This window comes from Vulpes lagopus, chromosome 4 (genome assembly GCF_018345385.1).
Source record: "Vulpes lagopus strain Blue_001 chromosome 4, ASM1834538v1, whole genome shotgun sequence".
Lineage (NCBI taxonomy): Eukaryota > Metazoa > Chordata > Mammalia > Carnivora > Canidae > Vulpes > Vulpes lagopus.
In genome coordinates, this window is record NC_054827.1 from 89,458,936 (window position 1) to 89,480,288 (window position 21,353).

Here is a 21,353-nt window from a genome sequence, read left to right on the forward strand (position 1 = left end):
CCATGAGCTTTTTCCATCTGCCCTCCTATTCCTCTTCATTTTCTGCCTTTTGGGGCCCTTTTTTCTCACCAGATGTTTTCACTAGTCCCACTCCCATTTCCACCTGCAGGGTTTCTTCATCTTTACCAGCCATACTATAGACATGAAGTATACTGGTACTATTTACGAAGTGAGTAAAGAGATGCATTTCCTGCTATTTTTTTTTTATTTTATTTATTTATTTATGATAGGCACACAGTGAGAGAGAGAGAGAGGCAGAGACATCTGGCTTCAGAAGGACACCAAGACAGTCTTTCTCCATTCTCCCTCACGCATATCCTTGGAAAGCACATCACTAGAATCTCTCATGCATCCAATAGCACTTTACAGATCTTGCTGTGTAGCACAAACCCATTGGCCAACAACCTAGGCAGCTGCCATGAAACAGAAGGGATATCTGGCCATGAACAAACAGATACCCTCTGATGGGAGAAGAAGGAAAGTCTAGCTGAGTTAACAGCTACACTGTTTTGTGAAAATGCTAATGATTAATTAGAAACAAAATGGCATAACTGAGAGCAAAACACAGAGAATGATCTGTGGCTCCCAGAGTCTTGCCAAACCGTTATCAATCAGTGCTTAATTTCGTGCTGGTTTCTAATACATCTTGATCTACATTAGAGACATATTCAACTAACCCTTCACTCCCACCTCTCAAAAGGCCTGCCACTGGGGTGAGGTGATGCCAGCAGAAAGATGCTGGAGCTGTACTCCTAAGAGCAGGATCCAAGAGAAAAGGGCATGATACAGGTCAGCTGGAGGGGTGCCTGGCTGGCTCAGATGGTGGAGCATGCAACTCTTGATCTCAGGGTTGTAAGTTTGCGCCCCACGTTGGGTGTAGAGTTGACCTAAAAATAAAATCTTTTTAAAAATTACTTTTAGGGGATGCCTGGGTGGCTCAGCGGTTTAGCGCCTGCCTTCGGCCTAGAGTGTGATCCTGGAGACCCGGGATTGAGTCCCACATCGGGCTCCCTGCATGGAGCCTGCTTCCCCCTCTGCCTGTGTCTCTGCCTCTCTCTCTCTCTCTCTCTCTCTCTCTCTCAGTCTCTCATGAATAAATAAATAAAATCTTTAAAAAATTATTTTTAGGGGCACCTGAGTGGCTCACTGATTGGGCGTCTGCCTTCAGATTAGGTTGTTGTCCCGGGGTCCTAGGATTCAGTCCTGCATTGGGTTCCCTGCAGGGAGCCTGCTTCTCCCTCTGCCTATGTCTCTGCCTCCCTGTGTCTCTCATGAATAAATAAAATCTTAAAAATAAAAACAGGGCAGCCCTGGTGGCATAGCGGTTTAGCACCGCCTGCAGCCCAGGGCGTGATCCTGGAGACCTGGGATCGAGTCCCACGTTGGGCTCCCTGCATGGAGCCTGCTTCTCCCTCTGCCTGTGTCTCTGCCTCTCATTCTCTCTGTGTGTCTCTATGAATGAATAAAATCTTTTAAAAAATAAAAATAAATAAAAATAAAAATAAAAACAAAAATTATTTTTTAAAAAAGGTCAGTTTGAGAGTACATTCCCCCATGCAAAAGATGGAAAAGGCAGGAGCCAGAGAATAAGACAAAAAAAAAAAAAAAAGGCACCAAATTACTCCATGAGAGAAGGTATTCAGAAACCAAGAAAAATATAAAAGACCAAAAAACTCCACAATCTTACTCTCTTGTATCTCTTACTCTCTCTGCCCAGAGCCTGAATAACCAAAAGCCTGTGCAGGAGTGGTGTGAAGTAAGGTGAGCTGAAATAAAAGGCCACACACACCTTCCCTTGGAGCAGGTTTTGAAGACAAAGTCAGCTTTGAGCTGAAGGAAGCATTAAAAGCATTGCATTGGGGGAAAAAAATGGGTGGTGGGAGTTTCCATTTATATCACATTAGACTTTTTAATAACTGAAAATAAAACTCAAAAGCTGTTATAGATCCCTGAGATATAGTCCAGGGATGCAGAAGAAAAATCTGATAGAGCAGGTTTCAACGAAGTGATGGGAGAAAAACAAATCTGTTCTGTATCCTATTAGGTCCAGCTTGTTCTTTAAAGTATGAGGGTCACTCTGTCATCTATTATTTTCAGTTTTAGGCCACAGAGAAATTCTAAAAGCTACCCAATGATTACTATGTATTAAATCAAAGTTAGAATATGAGGTAAACACTTCTCCCAATCCTGTTTTGTGCTTCTGGAAATGTCTTATCATGGTCCACAAGATCTTAGGCAGTCTAGCTCCTGCCTACTTTTGTGGCCTATCATTGACCAAGCTCTCTCAACTCACTCTGTTCCAAACACATTGATAGACTGCCTTGGGTTCTTCCAAAACAGACTCTTTCAGACTTCAGACCTTTGCACATACCTTTTCTTATGCCTGGAACATTCTTCCCCAAATTCTTATTGAGAAAAAGGTGTTAAAACCTCTAACTGGAAATGCAGATTCATCTATTTCTCCTTTAAGTTCTATCAGTATTTATTCCAAAATATTTTGAAGCCCTATTATTATATTTTAGTATTATATTCTCTTGATTCGTTGGCCCCTTTTTATTATGAAATAATATTCGTCACTGTTAATATTCTCAGTTCCAAAATTAATTTTGTTTGATATTACTATAGTTACTTCAACTTTCTTTTGATTAGCATTAGCATGATGTTTCATTTTCTAACTAACATTTGACTTCTAACCTATTTGTGTCTTTACATTCAAGGTGAATGATTTGTTAAAAGCATATAGTTTTCTATATTCTTTTCTGGTATCCCATCTCATAGTCTCTGCCTTTTGAGGTGTTTAGACCACTTACATTTAATATAGTTACTGATATGGTTAGGTTTAGATCTATCACCTCACTCTTTTCCACTTGTCTCTCTGTCCTCAGTTGCCATTTTCCTCTTTTTCTGCTTTTTCTTTTTTTTTTTTTTTGATTTACCAAGTATTTTTTAAAATACTTAATGAATTTTAGTTTCTCTGTTGTCTTATTAGGCTTACCTTTTGTTTTGTCTTGCTTTGTTTTAATTTGGGGATTGATTTAACTTGACATATTCTATGTTCACTATCATTTCAGTTCACTTTTATAGCCCTAGTACCCAAAGACATACCTCAAATCTATGTGAGGTTCAATAATTTGTTGGTGAAAAAAATAATAATAATTTGTTGGTGAATAAACTGATACAGAGCTAAGAAAATACCAGTTAAACAAAACACACAAAACATAGAATATTCCTGTTAACTGAATTTGTAATCAAATGAGGGTTGTTGTTCAGAAAACTATATGCTTCTACCATTTCCTGGTTTGATATTTTTTTCTAAAATGTAATAATTGGGTCTCAAGTCTTACAAGTTTAGTGTACTGAAAATAATTTTGCAGTACCTCATTTTCATCATTCTGAACACCAGTGATACTAATGTCTGAACAAAGAGATGGAAGAGAAAGTCCAGAATGGAATAAATCTCTACAGAGCTCAGGATACACCTGAGAAGTTATTTATTTACTTTCTCTTTGTTTGAAGAAAATTGTAATGTGGTATGCTTTCTCTGTAATCTGACCTCATCCTTAACACAAAGAGAGGAGAAAATTATGCTAGGTGTTGAAGACTAAAGGAGTATATTTACTGTGTGGTTAAAAAGGTAAAAGAGAAAAGTCATTTCTGTGCCAGACTCACAGAAACCACTATAAGAATTTTTAAATTGAAATTGAATCAAATAATATTACAATAAGAATAATAATGTGCGAGTGAATAATAAAATTGTCCACACATTTAAATGTAGTCGGGGCATGATAACTTGACCAAACAATGTATTAGAACAGCTCTCACAGAGTCACACTTCTTTTGTGGTACATAAAAATATGAACCTATCATCGCTTTCACGTATTATTTCCAGTTCACAATTCTCTAGGGCAAAAACTATCCTGAAGATGTAAAAATAAACTGATTACTGTAAATAATAATTAAATGATGATAAATGACAAATAATTGTAAGAACTGAAACGTTCTTAGTTCTTACAGGCTTGAAAAGCCTGGTTTGGCTGCCTTACCCTCCCCCCCCCCCCCAATGCATGTTAAAGCTGGAGATTTAAGACCTTCCTCAATCATCACTGGAAGAGGTACATTTGTTTCTCCTTTTTGACCAGGGGCTGCCCCTAGCAAGGAATGCCAGGTCTTCTATCCCCTCCAACTATGACACTCTGTGACAGCTTCCACAGCCTCAATACATAGGCTAAGGGCAATCTAACCTAGAAGCAGGCAAAGAAAACCGGCAACCCCTAAAAGGGACTTGGTCCCTGGGTGGGGAAAAACAAACTGAAATTAGATGAGTCTCATAAATAGAAGAGACCAAAAAAAGAAAAAAAATTAAAAATTAATGGGCAAGGAAATACAAATCCTCAAAGTAATATAATTAGGACACAAAAAATATTTTCTGAAACTAAAAAGATTTGGGGAAAAAATTTAATTCCATAACCTAACTGAAGGAGAATATTCACTTCCAAGAACAAAATAAGTAGTTTGGAACAACTCAGGCAAATTTTCTGTAAAGGTCGAGTTAGGAAATATTTTTTACTTTGTGGGCCTTATGTTCTCCGTTGAAATTGCTCAACTTTGCCACCGTAGCATGTAAGCAACCATAGACAATACACACATAAATGTGCTTGGCTGTGTTCCAATAAAGCTTCATTTATAGAAACAAGCAGTAGGGTGGATTTGGCAAGCAATCTCAAGTTTGTAGATCCCTGGCCTAGAAGGGTCAAATAAAAACATCTATCGCAACACAGGAGAAAAAAAAGAAAAGAACTAGATCCAGAATACTTAAAACACAAAATCAGTAACTCTAGAGGAAAAATGGTCCAGATAAAAACATATAGCTGAAGAACTAACATAAGAAAACTTAGAAAACTAAAAAAGCCTTAAGCCTTCAAGTTTAACCAGGCATACCCTGCTGAAATATTTGAACTACCAGAATAAAGAGAAAATTTTATTAATTCACATTAAGAAAGAAAAGGTTACCTAGAAAATAGAGAAAATTATCATTATATTTTTCACCAACGTCAACATTGAAAGCTACAAAATGGAGGAACAATCTTTAACAATGCGAGATACAAGATACATGTGTAAAAACTAGTAGTCTGCCTTGATACTAACATTAACCTGTAAGAAATAGATAACCAAGTCCATACATGATAGCAATAACAGCTATAAAACCCAGGAAGGAATACACATTTAAAATATATATTTTAAAATTAATATTGAAACTTTAATTAACATATAAGATTCTGATCCAAATCCCAACAGTTTTTAGAGTAAATGGAAGCAATTATTTTAAAGTTCATATGAAAGAGGGGCACCTGAGTCAGTGGTTGAGCATCTGCCTCTGGCTCAGGTCAGGATCCCTGGGGGTCCTGGGATCAAGTACCATCGGGCTCCCTGCATGGAGCCTGCTTCTCCCTCTGCCTATGCCTCTGCCTCTCTCTGTGTGTCTCTCATGAATAAATAAAATCTTTTAAAAAAATAAAGTTTATATGAAAGAGAACATTAGAATTGACAAGAAAATTTTGTAAAATAATAACAGTGAAAGGAGATGTTCTTCACCAAATATGATATTATAAAGCCATCATATTTAAAACATCATGTTAGGGCACCCCTCTCACCCCTGAGAGCTTCCTCTGTATCTTTACTTAATAAACTTCTGTCCCTTTCCTCAAAAAAAATTAAAAATAGACAAAATAAAACATATTATTGGCATGGGAATACATAAATGCATTAACAGAAGAGAATACAGAATCTAAAAACAGATCCAAATGTATGTTGAAACATAATAACTGATGAAAAATGGAAATGAAGGAATTGCTTCATAAATGATACTGGCTTTAATAATTAATTATCTGAAAGGAAACAAAAATTATATGAGATAAAAGATATAGAGCTCAAATGGATTCAAAATCTTTTTTAATTGTAAGAAACTTTGGACACTATGTTAGAACGTCAGCATCTGAGATAATTTCTTAAGCACGTTAGGAAATACAAAACCATAAAGGAAACAACAAACATTTAAATTTTAATAACTATATGACAAAGATATTGAGTCAAATGACAAATGGTAACTGAGAAAAAATCCTGCCACAAAGATGAAATATGAGGCTAATATCCCTAATAAACAAAAGTCTTTCAAAACTGATAAGAAAAAGACAAGTATTTCAATAGAGAAAACATACAGGGTGATGAATAGAAAGTTCACGGAGGAGGAAATGCACATGACTACTAAATACATGAGAAAATACTTGACCTCATAATGATTAGGAAAATATGAATCAAGAGCAGACATCATTTTTCACTGCTCATATTAACAAGAATGTAGAACACTGGTAACTTCAATGCTGGCAACAGAGTAGGGGACTAGGCACTCACAGACTGCTGCTGGGAGTGTGAATTCCTCTGATCTTTTTGGAAAGCAAGACACCCTTAGTTTACAACTGCCACTTTGGAGAATTCATCTGCATGAACTAAGAGCACTAAATATAAAGGTATAAGTTAAGAGGCTTATTTGCTGATCTGATGCCTTGTTTATGGTACCAAAAAACATCTTAAACATTCATCATGATGAGATAGCAAATGAATTAGGACAAATCTGTACTATGAATATCGAATATTACATGTTGGATCTATATGTATTGAAATAGAGGGATTCATAGGATGTGAAGATATAAATATTTTTAGCCATTCCTCAAAAAATCGCACATAGCACAAGTGTGTGTGTGTGTACAATATGATCATGGCTAGAAGGTTGAGACAGTCACACATAAACACTCAGTGTGAACCCTGGTTATTTTGGGAGGAGGGGAAACAGAATGTTGATCTGTACTTTGTACAAATTTATGTTGTTTGTTTTGTTGCAAAAAATAGCAATGCTTCTGTAACTTGAAAAAATTTCAGTATAGCAAGTTAAAAGAGACCATGAACTTCTGGTTTCCCCATGAGATGATGACAGTTGACTAAATGACAGTTGAATCACTCCCAAAACCATAGATATCCAACCAGGAGGGCAAATGAAACCACCCATAATTCACATCTAGAGTCAAGGCTCATAAAATAATTGGCAGGGCCCAGCACAAAAAGAAAATGAGGGGCCCCCGCTAGGGCAGAGATACCAATCTCCCCTTCCCAGGCGCCCATCACTGCCAGAAATTCCGGACCGGCAACCAGCCAGAAATTCCAACTTCTGCGCTAGGAAACACTCTGCACTTGGATTAGTGGTAGACGAGAGGCCCACGCTGAGTCACCCACTGAAAGCTCTGTGACACTGACAGACAGTGACGGCCGCTGCTTTGCCCTGATCCCAACGTCGGCTGCACCTGCTTCCCTGGGGGGTCTGGAGGACTGGACAGAGCACAGGCCTCCACCTGCCCATGCAACTAGGCTATCCCAGCCAGAGAGGGGCAGTGGTTACAGATCAGGGGCAGGGCAGGTGGCTGAAGTGGTCCAGGAGAGGTGGACAGGTAAGGAGGAGGTAGGATGAAAGGAGGCAGAACCAAGCAGGAGTGTGGGATCCAAGGCCCTGACACATGCCCGTCATATCATCACACTTTACTTACAAAACACAAACACAAAGATTAAATTATTAAGAATTTCCAGACAGCGACTACAGAGCACTCAACCTCTTTTGAGAACTGAGCCCCATGGAAATGCAGCATGCCCTGAGGCCAGCCTGCCTACGGCATAAGCAGGAGATGGAGCACACTAGAACCTTCAATTAATGCACAAGGAGGAAACAAACATCTGTAATCAGCAGAAACCTGGCCAGAGAAGAGAGTCAGGCGGCAGTTTATGGTAGCAGAACAGATGAAGATCACCTCCAGAAACAGCTTCCCACCCTGAATGTGGAAATACTGAAAACAAGCCTGATACTTAAGTACAGAGGAAACAAAAGTCCCATGGAAATTTCATTGGACTAACGATGGCTGTCTCGTGTGGGCACTGTTTCCAGAGGGAGGACACAACTGGGGTGGGTCAACAACCCCCTGAAGCTTGATGGTTAAGGGGGAAAAAGAAGTACACAGCAGAAATTAAGGGCCCTTTGGAAACAAAAGAGATTCACAAAATCAGAAGACACATCAACCCTCCCTCTCTCCCCAAAAGGCACCTTTGATGAAAGAAACACTTCCCTGCACAGAGAGAAGGCATGCATGAACTAGGAAACCTAGGGGGCTCTCACCTCTGCTGGCAGTCACTAGTTATTGCTCGTCCAGCCAGGAAAACATAAGACATTTCAAGATGAACAGAAAATGGCAGATGTGAAAGAAATCAATCAACCTTGAAGAACTAAGAGTGATAAAAAGAAAATTAATTCCGATTATGATTCCTTTCATTTCAAGTTATAATGAATGTTCCAACCATTATTCAACTATATTTCAGAAGTAGCAACTTGATTGAAAGGAAAAACAAAACAAACAAACAAACAAACAAAAAAGGCTGGAAAATCAGCCCCTTTCTAAGAAAGGCAGAAGGAAACTAAGTGTGTGCGTCATTACACACCTGGCATTGGGGGTTTGGTGTAACAATACACTGACTGCAGAAAAGAGGCAGTGGAAAAAAAAAACATTAGTGATGGGGATCTTGAAAGACAGCACCAACCTATCATTCTTCACAGCAATTATTTCCATTTTCTTTAGTGACTAAATTTTCTAAATTAAAAGCATTTATTCAAGTAGTTCTGAGATCTTTTCTGCCTACTTCTGAGACTGTTTTTCACGTGGCTGTTTTCTGAGCATGATTCATATCTACTTTAAAAGAGATTCACAATGTCCAAGGTAGCTCTCAATTTCTGAAGAGTTAACACATGAAGTTCTTTCAAGGAGTCCCAGTGTATGTAAACCGGTTGCTAAGCAACAGAATTCTTTTGGAACTGAGACCCAGGATGGATCTGAAAGGTATATTGTAAAATTTTCCAAGCAAAGAGACAATTGTCAAGATCATTCTACTTATTGATTCTACGCAAATTTCCAATGCCTCATTTCCCTTTAGTAACCTTCTGGGCCACATTAGTGAGTGCAATATGAAAGCATACCTCCTATCAATGGTAACAAGAACATGTAAAATAGAAATACTCAAATTTCCTTATACTCCATTCTACAATCATATTAAATCTATCCACTTAGGAGTGATGTACATATAAATTTACACAAGAGAAAAATACCATCTCTTCATATAATGCATTGTCATCTAAGATTGCCCTTCTGTAGGAGTCAATTTCAAGTTTCACGTCAGGGGTATACAATGAAAACTTCAGGCACAGGGTCCCCCCAATATCTAAAAGTAGAGTATGTTTATGAAACCTAAGTCGAAGTGGCATCGAGTGAAGAAGCAATTACCATTAATTTACGTGGGAAATTTTTTCAGCATCTCCAGACCCAAAAGATAACCTGGCTAAGACTCTTCTGATACCTTAGGACACATCTTGCTGACAGATAAACAAAATAAATCACAATAAAACACAGATATTCCCACAGTTCAAAGCCATGGCGGCTGGATGTGCAGACCCCGAGTGTGGTTCCCAGCACGGAGGCTGGCAGTGCCACTCTGGCAGCGGGGCTGGATACGGGTGCTGCCTCAAGGGCTTGCTGCAGAACGAACACTGAATGCTATTTTTGTCTTTCACCTTTTTTTTCATTTAAAATGAAAATCCTCCTTGGATTCATTTTGTTTATCAAAAACAGGTACTGAGGTGCCTGGGTGCTCAGTGATCAAGTATCTGTCTTTGGCTCAGGGCATGATCTCGGGGGTCCTGCCATCGAGTCCCACATCTGGCTCCCCCCAGGGAGCCTGCTTCTCCTCCTGCCTGTGTCTCTGCCTCTCTCTTTTGTCTCTCATGAATAAATAAATTTTAAAAAAAGATTTTTAAAAAAATGAGGGTACTAATACAGGTCTTTCTTAAAAGCAAAGTGGCATAAAGCAAACTTTCCAAAAGCAGGGATACCTGTATCCCAACTTTTACTCCAAAACCTGTGCTCCAGTCACCCAAGCTGTCTTTGGAGAATGACATCAAATAAAGAAGATAACTATATTCAGAGCAAGTCATCTTCACACCATTTCAAAATCATGAAATTTGAAATGAATAAAATATATACATGGGGCAATCTTTGATTTCTTTTTCTCTCATACTTGGAAAGTTTCGCTAAGAAGCAGAATGAAAATGTCAAAATTTTGAAGTGCCTTTACCGATAATTTTGAGGCCAATGCTTCAAGGTGGGAATTTGGAATCTAAGGATGTAAGGGGGGGGGGGAACTGCTACAAAAAAACAATACACATTAATACCATGAAATGGCACTTCTCACAGTCAACTATTTTTCTCTGCATCCTCACTGGCATTAACAATTAGGTGTTTCCAGGTAAAGAACATATTTTTCAAAAAGCATCTGAGTATGGCAATGATTTATCCTTTAAATGTATACCCATCCATGCTAACATTGCAATATACTTGGAACATTATTTTCTTTGTAATTGCTTTGAGCCAATAAACTCATATATGAAAATACAAGCTGCCTTCATGAGAATGCCTCAAGTTGCCCTAAAACAAGCATGATTCGGTCCTGTTTCTTGTACAGTGATTCTGTTGTTACTGCTTTTTTATTGAGTTGCATTTACAGGGAAAAAATTCAGTTCTAGTCACATACATGGTATTTGCTCCCCCAAAATATAATGCTTTAGGATAGGATGTGAAGTCACATGAGACTAAACTGGTAAACTGGAAAATGGAAAGGTTGAAATAGGAATTACCTACTCAAATTCTAACGCTTTAAAGATGGTAACAGAAAAATTAATGGAAAGGTTGATCTGAAATGTTTTTTTACAAAAGCACCTGCTATTAACCATTCCAAAAAAAACTTCTCACATCTCAAAGGCTACCTCTTCCAGAAGGAAGGATGAGATAGTTATAGCTAATCCCATTCCAAACAGACTATCAATACCTTTCCACTCATTCCCAGAAAAGGAAATGGGCAGATACAAAAGTATCTTCCTCAGTCACAATGGACAGGGCAGGGCCACCAATCTTGCTGTGCCAAGATCAGAATAGGGAATTGCAACTCTAATAATGGGAAACTAGGAAATTAGGACCAGTTCCCAATAAGGACAATGAAAAATATCCAATAAGATATTTCAGGGGTGCCTGGGTGGCTCAGTGGTTGAGCATCTGCCTTCAGGTCAGGGTGTGATCCTGGGGTCCTGGGATCGAGTCCTGCAGCGGGCTCCCCACAGGGAGCCTGCTTCTCCCTCTGCCTGTGTCTCTTATGAATAAATAAATAAAATTTTTTATTTAAAAAAAAAGATATTTTAAAATATCCTCTCAAAGGCCTCAAAGAGTACTAATGTTTGTGAGGAATTACCAGGCCAAACTCTAGAAGATCAGAACCCAGTTGGGTAAGAGTACTATCCAGAAGTATTTCCTAATTTAAAACAAAATCATGAAACTGAGCTTCTTATTTTAAGAGATTCAAGGGGAAAAGAAAACTAAAGCCAAGGCTAGGGGCCACCAAAGGCGGAGAATGTAGCAAATGACCAAAGGGTTCATCTGTAGCCCCAAGGGGAAAAGAGTGAGCTAAAGCAAACGAGCCTTTGGACAGACTTAAGCCTGCTTAGCACCAACTAGGTCATCCGGGGAACCTCAAGCCTTTAGCTCAGATTAAGCCAGTCAGCATCACAATCACCAACCCTTAGCAGAAGCAAAAAAAAAAAAAAAAAAGGCTCTGAAGGATAACCAGGCATGTGTAACAATATAAATGAGAACCTGTACAAATAAGAGAAATAGAGACAGCCTTCACATTTTCAAATCATCAGATGCAGATGGTAACACAACTATACTTATAATATTCAAAGATAGTGAAAGCAAAGCCTGAAAGTTTCAGAAGAGAACTGAACATTATACTTTAAAAAGTGATTTGGAAGACTTGAAAAAGAACCAAACAAAAACTCTAGAACTAAGGAAAAAAGTAATAAAGATTAATAAATCAGTGGAAAGATTTAACAGCAGATAAGCTACAAATGAACAGAGAATTACTAAACCAAAGGATGTGAGAAAAACTATCCAGAATATATCACAGAAAGATAAAACAACGGAAGAAGGAGCAATAGACGGGTGGTGGAGAAAGTTCAACATGTATTTACTTGGAGTTCAAGGACAGGAGTCAGAAGATGAGGGTGAAGCATCACATGAAGCGGTCATAGCTGAGGGCATTTTAGAACCAGTGAAAGACTCAATCCACTTAGAAGGACTCATAATTTGCCAGTAATCTAAATAAAAAGTCCACACCTACACACATAGCAGTGACACTGTAGAAAATCAAAGACAAGAAAAAAATCTTAAAAGCAGCCAGAAGAAAAAATACAGATGACCTTCAAATGAATCACTCGCAGAATACATACTTCTCAGCAGCCACAGGGGAAGCCAGGAGACCAGGCAGTGATATCTTCAGTGTGCTGAAAGAAAATAACCGCCAAACTAGAATTCCATATGCAGTGAAAATATGCCTCAAGAGTGACAGTGCAATAGGATATTTTTGAACAAAAATAGAGTTTGCCAGCAAGGACCCACACCAAAATGAATAGGGGTGCTCTTCAGGCAGAAGAAAAAGGTCCCAGGTGGAAGGAATACAAGAAACAAACAAAAAGGACCCCACATGGATCAACCTAAATAACAATGCAGAATGCAATAACATCTCATGAGGCTTAACATGTACAGGGAAACAGCATATAAGACAACAGCAGTGTGTAAGCCAAAGGGAGATAAACCTTCTGTGTTACTGGAGGCAGGAGCAGTGCTGAGTCACTTTACACGTTGGTAAGTTAGAGGTGCAAGCTCTATTTTCTCTGGTAACCAAGAAAAGACGAGAAATACGTTACTGGGAGGGGGAATCAAACGACTTAAAAAAAAAAAAACCACACATGCGATCCATCTAAAAGAAGGCAAGAAAGGAGGGAAACAAAACAGATGGGACAAATAGAAAACCAAAAAAAAAAAAAAAAAAAGTGGTAGATTTAAATCCAAATATATCGGTGATTACATTAAAATATAAATAGATTAAAAGAAAGTTGGTAATGGAATCCAGAACTTTAGAATTCATAGGGGCTTTAAAGGTAATCTAAATTCCAAAATTCACCTCTTGCTCCTATTTAATCCTACTGCTATGAGGATAACATCGAAATTCCTTAGCCTCTTGTGAAGCGCTGCCTGCCTTCCCCGCCTCGTTTTTCACCCTCTTTGGTGCTTTCACAGCCACACGTGGCCACCACAGGGGACAGGGCAGCTATCCGAGGAGCTGTGAAATACTCAGTAAAATCTAAAAGACAACACAAACTCTAATGATATTGTATGTTTTGTGATTATGGTGGTAAATTAAATTAATGACTTGAAATACCCTGCTACTGGATAATTAACCTCGATCAGCTATTATGTGATTCCACAAGGCCAGAACTGTGTCTGGTTCATTCACTGGGCATACTTTATACCAGAGTGCCTGGCACATAGTAGGTACCCAACAGTTGATAAACGAATGAACATTAATGTGGGATGCTGCCCAGCTAATAATTGTCATTGGTGCACATTAACCCGTGAGTTATGTAATAGCCTGAAGGCCTGAGGCTGCTAATACTAATATCTTCAATCTCCTCTGTACGTGATCACCATGACCATTACCATCCTAGCTAATCCTCTATACATCTCATTAAGGGCAAGGACCTGTGCCTAAGAACTTTTCATATATTAAATTGCTGAATACTCTTAACAACCCTGTAAGGTAGGTACTGTTACTATTCCCATATTATAAATAAAGAAACCAAGGCATCAATAAGTTAGGGAATCTTGCTCAAGGCTACTAGGCAAACAAATGACAGAGCTGGGCTATGTACCTGGGCTGACTCCGAAGTCCACACTCTTAGCTATTATTGCCAAAAAGCTTCCCTAGTTATCAAACTGTCTGTAAGAATCCATAATGTGGCTGAATGATGCCACTAAAGATGGCTAGTTAATCAAGAGCAGTTGTGTTATGTACATCTATAACTTGACCCAGAAGAAAAATGCACCTTATAATATTCAGCCAAAACACACTTGGAGAATCATGATACATCTCCTATAGCCTTTCCTATCCTCTCTCTACACCTGCAAAGGGAGAACTCAGTGGCCCTGGAAACATGTCTTGTTCTCTGGAGCTGTCAGCGAAGCCCAAGCCCACCAGTGACACAGGCTGAGAAGTTAGTTCAAAATGTTTATGAGTGACCCAAAGCTACAAAGAGGCTGAGACCTCCCGCACCCCAACCCTACTGTTGGGTTGGAGAGGGAGCTATCATTTTGGGAAGGCAAGGGTGCAGAAGTTATTGTCACATGGGGAAGAAACCTAGGGAGGGCCATGGTGATGAAGATGGGAAGGCAACCCAAAAACTCAAGAGGACTTGCTCTTTATACAGCAAAGATGGACACTTCACACAGGTGTGCAGGCTCTGGGGGAAAGGGTTCCTGACCCAGGTCCCTCCTCACACAGCTCAGGCAGGAGGGCCTCACCTGGCCCCTGGATCACCAAAAAGAGAAAGTAAAGGGCCCCATCAACAGTGAACAAGGATTTCTGAATCACAGGACTTCGTTTCAATTTCCAGCTTCAAAAAGAAAAATCTTGAACAAATTGTTCAACCACTATTTGTTAATTTATAAAAGGTTGCTTGTGAAGACAAAAATACAACAAATGCACCTAAAGAACCTAGCACAGAGTCTGATAAAGAGTGAGCATACAATAAATGAACTTCTTACTCTTCTTACCCATTTTGATGACATGTCCATAGGTGCATGCTTGTCCCCTTAGATATTAGTCTTCTTGTGTTGTTTGTGCTTGTGTTGTTCTTTTTGAAACAGAGGCAAGTAAGAAAGGCAGTAATTTAATAATTGTGTAACAGGGACAGATGTACACAGCCTGACCACCAGCAGGAACCTCTGCATATGCCTTCTCATATGAGGCCTGCAGCAACCTGTAATTGCTGTTTTTGTTTTCGCAAGCCTTCATGTTTTCCAAAGAATCAAACCCAGGCCTGCAGACACTTTAGCCAAATGACTTCTTGTGTGCTGGAAACTTTGCCCTAAAAACTTAGTTCCTCTCATTCTCACCAGTGGAAAATCAAATGCTTCTTAAGGGCCATGCTTCAGTGACCAAAAGCAAGCAGCCTTAACTGCTGAGAAGTCTGGGTGCTGCTATTGCCTCCCCCAATTCTCCTTACTCTGCATAGTGATTGCTGCAAATGTGGCATGTTGCATCCCACACATTTCTGAGACATCCATTACTTCAGAAAATGCTGCCAGGTAAATTAAGGACAGAGACAAAACTTTAGTTCTAAATTTTCCTGCCTTTCCCTTGAGTTACAGCACTTTATTTTAAGCTCCTTTCTGCCGCTTGGTAGACGTGGCCATTACAGGTCGAAGAATGTGCATGACGGACCCGAGCCTGCACAACCCTACCAGGGCCAGGCCAGCACTTAACTCTGCCATTTACAAGCTGTGTGGCCTTTCAACCTCTCAACTTCTCGGAGCGCGGATTTCCTCACGTCTCACAGTAACACAGCACAACTGGGATGAGTAAGTGAAGTGTTTATGGGGTTACCTTTTGTAAACAGAAAGGAATTAAATGCAGTTTTCCCTGGTATGAAAACATGGGCCATTATACATACTTATTTGGATACAATTTATTAACTACCAGGGCACCATCCAGAGCATTCTGCTTGTACTGTTGAAGACCTAAAGGCCTTTGCAGCCAGATCCTACTTATATCGACATATGAACACTGGGAAGCTATGTGCACTAGTTCAGGCTGCCTAACAAAAGCCACAGACTGGGGCTCAAGTAACAGACATTTTTCTTGCAGTTTTGGAGGCTGGGAAGTTCAAGATCCAATGGCCTGTGGATTTGGCTTCTGGTGAGACTCCTCTTCCTGGCTTGCTGCCTTCTCATTGTGTCCTCACATGGCAAAGAGAAGACTGAGCTCTCTGATGTCTCATCTGGTACGGAGACTAATCCTCCTGGATGAGGGCTCCACTTTTTGGACCTCATTTAACCTGAACCACCTCCATAAAAGCTCCATCTTCCAGTCCCAGTGAGGGGTAGGGCTTCAACATATGAATTTGGCAGGGGTGGAGTGGACATAACTCAGCATAGCACCATGTTTGATGTGTCAATTTCCAGAGGTCTTCTGGCATAACTAGATAACCCTTTCCCTACAGATCCTACAAGTGCATCTAACGTGCTGTGTGGCCTTCACACCTTTGGTTCGTTACGGTAGATGCACATGGAATCCCTTCCTGTAGTGGCAACGTATACTGGGGTTGAGGACATTTCTGTCACCCAAGGCCAATGGCCATTTTGTGGATGAGGAATAAACTGAAGCTCGTTAAACAAGCTAAATTAATGTGGGATTTTGATTTCCTCCGTGATGATACAACACATACCACTCAGTGTACAGTTATGCTCTTTCCCTGTTCCCTGTCCAGATAGGAAGCTCCTGGTTCCTCTGCATGTTGGCCAAAAATTACTGACTTAACCAATATTTTCTGGGAACTATCCACAAGCCAGGTACTGTTCTAGGCTGCTGGGATCCAACAGTGAATGAAACAGGCAACAATCTCTGCCTTTGAGGAGCTGGCAGTCTAGTTAATACTTATTACCCTTTTACTTTCCATCTTTGTCCTTAGTTTCAGAGTCAGAGCTGGGTTTGGAAGCCCAGCTGGAGACTGTGTGTGACTTTGGGACATCACTTCACCTCTCTGCACTACTGTTTTCTCAGATGCACTATGAGGAAAAGCAGGCATGGCCCAGATGTGCTGTTAACCCAAACAACATCGTGTGAGTAACATGCTTTGGATTTTTCTCCATTTGCCTACTTGCAATTTCAGACTTTCCTGCATGGGTCCCTGGACTGCATGTTATTGGAGTGGGGGAATAAAGGCAGAAAGGACCCACAATTGTCAGACTCAGGATATAACTTCTATCTTTCTTGAGAGAAATCAAATCTGTCTAGAACACTGGCCCCCAGGGAGGGACATTTTGCTCTAGATTCAGGAAAGGGACTCCCCAGGTGTACAGGACAGCTATGCAGGGATTTTGTAAGGATTAATGATATGAGCAGAACCCCAAGCCCAAGGTCTGGCACGTGCACATACTGTATAAAAGAGATATTGATGAATAGATGAGAAAATTTCATACGGGACACATGAGTTCTGCACAGAGCAGGTAGTTCTCTACCTCTCCACTGGACTAAGAGCCATGGCGGTGGCCCCATATGGCCATTGGGAATACAGTCATTGTGCTATGACATGGAGGGAGGCCCATGTGAGAACAACACAGCCTAAGTCGGAGATCCTGAGGGCCCAGGCACAACTGTAGTGCCAGCATCGTGACTCCTGAGTGGAGTCCTGGAGCAGAGGCAGGAGCCCTGTGAAAAGGCTGAAGTAGGCAGCTGATGGCCCAGGAGAAAGAAGGGAAATGTATGTCTGTGTGTCCCTATGCTGGAGAGAGAGGTTATCAGGAAGCCAGAGGTCTCATAATTCTGAGGGTTGGATGCTACCCAGAGAGGCCAAGTTTTGAGGGCTAGTAGGGCTCTGTTGTACCTGGCCTAGAGAAAATGTCCATGACACAAAGATGAACATTAACAATCTTTTCTGTGCATTATATTTCTATGTAAAGCACGGTTTACTAATTTTACATATAAATATGACCCTTGGGATCCCTGGGTGGCCCAGCGATTTAGCGCCTGCCTGTGGCCCAGGGCGCAATCCTGGAGACCCGGGATCGAATCCCACGTCAGGCTCCCGGTGCATGGAGCCTGCTTCTCCCTCTGCCTGTGTCTCTGCCTCTCTCTCTCTCTCTCTCTCTGTGTGTGTGTGTGTGTGTGTGACTATCATATAAATAAATAAATAAATAAATAAATAAATAAATAAATAAATAAATAAATAAATAAATCCGTTATAACAGCACAAGAAGTGGGAACTATTGTTATCCCCGTCTTACAGATACAGAAATGAAGGCACAGGCAGGTTAAGTAACTTGCCCAAGGTCACACAGGCGGTAATCAGTAGAGTGAAAATCAAACCCAGAGCCCGAGAAGCTCCTACGAGGAAGTACATCATACTGCCCATTGCCTCCCTCTCCTTAATGAAACTCAGTAACTGTCCACAAGAAGCCCACAGTTCTCCAGCCTCTTCCAGAAGAGCACAGGCTGACTACATTTTTTATTTGTAAAGGCCCAGATAGTAAATATTTTTGGCTTTGCGGGCCACTTGGTCTCTTCACAACTACTCCACTCAGCCGCTGTAGTATGAAATCAGCCATAGACAATACAGAAATGAATGAGTATGGGTCTGTTTCAGTAAAGCATTATTTATGTTCACTGAAATTTGAATTCCATATAATTTTTACCTGTCACAAAAAAAATGTTCTTCTCCTACTTTTTCTCCCCATTATTTAAAAAATGTAGAAGTTTTTCTTAAGCCTAAACCATATAAAACCAAGTGACAAGTCAGATTTGGTCTGTGGCCGAAGGCCACACACATCCCTGTTGTAGACACAACTAAGTGTGGCTCTGCCTTTGCTTCCCCACCTCTGCCCCTTCCCTTTCCCTTCCCCTCAGAGAGCTGGGGAGTCCCCATGAACAACCTAACTCCCCTGGGCCCCATGAGGCACTCAGTTATGTGTAGATCAACAAGGTAGAACTGCAGATCAAGCAGGCAGTGCAATAAGTCCACCAAATGACCTAAGATACATTCCTGTTTTTATATTACGACCAGTTAAGGAAGAAATAAAAAAGGTGATGGGAGTGGTAAAAAGTGGTAAAAACACAGATTGAGTCAGAATGACCTTGGATAAGTTAGGTAACCCTAAGCTTCCGGTTCCTTTTCTGCAATATACCCATCTCCTGGGCCTGCTGTGAAGCTCAAAGGAGATCATGCATGCAGGATGTAAACACACACACAGCCTCCCCCAGGGGAGGAAGACCAAAGGGAAAGGGGAAATGAGGTAGCCATAGGAGGCCCAAGGATGACCACCTCACTCCATTGTCTGAGCCTCAAATTCCCCAAGGACAGGCCCGGTCTTCTTTATGATCAGAGAGACTGCAGATACTCAACAAGTAGCTGGTGATGATGACGATGAAGATGAGAGGGAGGAGGAGGAGGGGGAGGAGGATGTTCCCCACATGCCTCCTAAAAGAATCTAATGTTTTGCACATAAAGTCATTGAAAAGTTACAAAGCTTTTGGATGGAGATGCTCTGATTTCAATCTGACTAATATTTTAATAGAAAACGTGTAACAGGGATCCCTGGGTGGTGCAGCGGTTTAGCGCCTGCCTTTGGCCCAGGGCGCGATTCTGGAGACCCAGGATCAAATCCCACGTCGGGCTCCCGGTGCATGGAGCCTGCTTCTCCCTCTGCCTATGTCTCTGCCTCTCTCTCTCTCTCTCTGTGACTATCATAAATAAATGAAAATTTTATTTTTTTTATTTTTTTTTTTTATAAATGAAAATTTAAAAAAAAAAATTTCTAGAAAAAAAAGAAAAAAGAAAACGTGTAACAGAGGGGTTGATGTCTTTCCTGGTCTCACTAGTAAAATCTAACCATGATAAACTGGATCTCCAAACCATACTAATTCTTTTGCCAGAGTAGAAATGGATCTAGCTTCTTTCCATGGTTTACACATGGCTTAATTCCAGACAGCTCTGGACCCCCACTATTTTGTTTGTTTTCATCTAATATCCTCCAGAGCTAGTATCTTTGAAACACACTTTAAAACATGGGGATGTAGACGAAATCTGTTTCGCTGCTATCTGTTATTTTCTCCTTAGGCACCTTCGCTAATGATACCTGGTCATCTCTCCTTTCTCTCTATAATTAAAGGGTCTGCGCCAATGTTTTCTCTCCTTTACTGGAGAACTTTAGTGCGGGAAATAACATCCAATCTTTCTGTAATTAAAATTCCCGTTATCGGGATCCCTGGGTGGCGCAGCGGTTTGGCGCCTGCCTTTGGCCCAGGGCGCAATCCTGGAGACCCGGGATCGAATCCCACATCGGGCTCCCGGTGCACGGAGCCTGTTTCTCCCTCTGCCTGTGTCTCTGCCTCTCTCTCTCTCTCTCTCTCTCTCTCTCTCTCTGTGTGTGTGTGTGTGTGTGTGTGTGACTATCATAAATAAATAAATAAATAATTTTTTTTAAAAAATTCCCGTTATCAATGAAAGAAGCTGCATCTCTCATTCCTGTGTGATTTAGAAACTTTCCACCTGTCTCTGTAACACACAGTCTCCTCCAGATCTTTTGTGAAGGTCTCAGGTGAGGTCAAACATGTTTCTGATCAGAACTCTCATTCCTGCAATAACGCAGGCTCGGCTCTCCAGAATGTTCTTCTCCTTGGGTGGCTTCTAACATGTGTTTGTTTATCACTGCTCCTGGTCCATATCCCTAGGAACCCCATGTCTTGCGGGGGGGGGCGGTCCTCGAACTGCAGAACACAATGCGGCGCTTGGACGTCAGTCTATCCAAGTACATCCAAATAGAAGTGGTTTTGTTTCTTTCACCAGCACTTTCTCTGTGATTCTTCCATTTCAACAAGCTCAGAAGTTAAATGAACCCATTTTATATTTGTATTTTGTTTGTCATTCAACTGAGAGTTTTACAGAAGGGCTATTTTTTTTTTTAATTTTTATTTATTTATGATAGTCACAGAGAGAGAGAGAGAGAGAGAGAGAGAGAGAGAGGCAGAGACACAGGCAGAGGGAGAAGCAGGCTCCGTGCACTGGGAGCCTGATGTGGGATTCGATCCCGGGTCTCCAGGATCGCGCCCTGGGCCAAAGGTAGGCGCCAAACCGCTGCGCCACCCAGGGATCCCAGAAGGGCTAATTTAAATTTTAACTGAAACTTGGGGCTCACAGGAGGGCTTGTAGACTGGATTCGACTAGCATAGAAATGAGCTTAACCCAGAGTGTGTGTGTATTCCTGCCTTGTCATTAGTCCAATAATCCTATACCAACATCTTCTGCATCACTGGCGGCTAGTTACCAAAAATTTCCAGTAAAATATTCAGGATAAAGTGTTATACCCATATGTAAATTATTCAAAAGCATCTGAGCTTCTGTTAAGTAAGCAAACAATTATTTAGTACCCATTTTATTCAAAAGACCAGTAATACTGTGTAAAAAGGAATAAAGAAAAATATATAATTCTTATCTCCAAGAGCTCCCTAATTTGCATTTTTACAAAATAAAAATATTTTGCCTTTCAAATATAGATTTCCAAATATTAAGTAATAAAATATTGAAGAAGACTTTTTAATAATATATAATT

At 40.5% G+C, this 21,353-nt stretch overlaps 1 protein-coding gene across 10 annotated transcripts in view; it reads right to left on the reverse strand.

Moving 5' to 3' along the window:
• Positions 1-21,353, reverse strand: part of PDE8B (phosphodiesterase 8B) — a 276,868-nt gene that overhangs the window by 202,475 nt on the left and 53,040 nt on the right. The window lies entirely within an intron of this gene.